Source organism: Arachis hypogaea, chromosome 17 (assembly GCF_003086295.3).
Source record: "Arachis hypogaea cultivar Tifrunner chromosome 17, arahy.Tifrunner.gnm2.J5K5, whole genome shotgun sequence".
Lineage (NCBI taxonomy): Eukaryota > Viridiplantae > Streptophyta > Magnoliopsida > Fabales > Fabaceae > Arachis > Arachis hypogaea.
In genome coordinates this window covers 57690013-57690815 of record NC_092052.1, presented here as the reverse complement: position 1 = coordinate 57690815, position 803 = coordinate 57690013, and the positions used below count along the sequence as shown (strand labels likewise).

Here is an 803-nt window from a genome sequence, read left to right as displayed (position 1 = left end):
CCTTTATTGATTTTTGTTGCTTCCTGGCCTAGGTAATTTACCTCTGCTATTGCAGGGTTTTCAGGATCATAAGCTTCTTCTTCAGAAGATGCCTCTTGAGTACTGTCGGATGCAGCTTGCATTCCATTCAGACTCTGAGAAATCATATTGACTTGCTGAGTCAATATTTTATTCTGAGCCAATATGGCATTCAGAGTATCAACTTCAAGAACTCCCTTCTTCATAGGCGTCCCATTATTCACAGGATTCCTTTCAGAAGTGTACATGAACTGGTTATTAGCAACCATGTCAATGAGTTCTTGAGCTTCTGCAGGCATTTTCTTTAGGTGAATGGATCCACCTGCAGAAGTGTCCAGTGACATCTTTGATAGCTCAGATAAACCATCATAGAATATATCCAGGATGGTCCATTCTGAAAGCATGTCAGAAGGACACTTTTTGGTCAACTGTTTGTATCTTTCCCAAGCTTCATAGAGGGATTCACCTTCTTTCTGTCTGAAGGTTTGAACATCAGCTCTAAGCTTGCTCAGCTTTTGAGGAGGAAAGTACTTGGCTAAGAAAGCCGTGACCAGCTTATCCCAAGAGTTTAGGCTGTCTTTGGGTTGAGAATCCAACCATAATCTAGCTCTGTCTCTTACAGCAAAAGGGAAAAGCATGAGCCTGTAGACTTCAGGATCTACTCCATTAGTCTTAACAGTATCACATATCTGCAAGAATTCAGTTAAGAACTGAAAAGGATCTTTAGATGGAAGTCCATGAAACCTGCAGTTCTGCTGCATCAGAGAAACTAATTGAGGTTTCAG

General features: G+C 41.1%; 1 non-coding gene across 1 annotated transcript; it reads left to right on the top strand.

Annotated features, from left to right (window-relative positions):
- Positions 1-416: 416 nt before the first annotated feature.
- LOC112767622 (small nucleolar RNA R71) lies at positions 417-524 on the top strand. Its single transcript, XR_003185063.1, has one exon. It is a non-coding gene; the product is annotated as a small nucleolar RNA R71 (small nucleolar RNA).
- Positions 525-803: the final 279 nt, after the last annotated feature.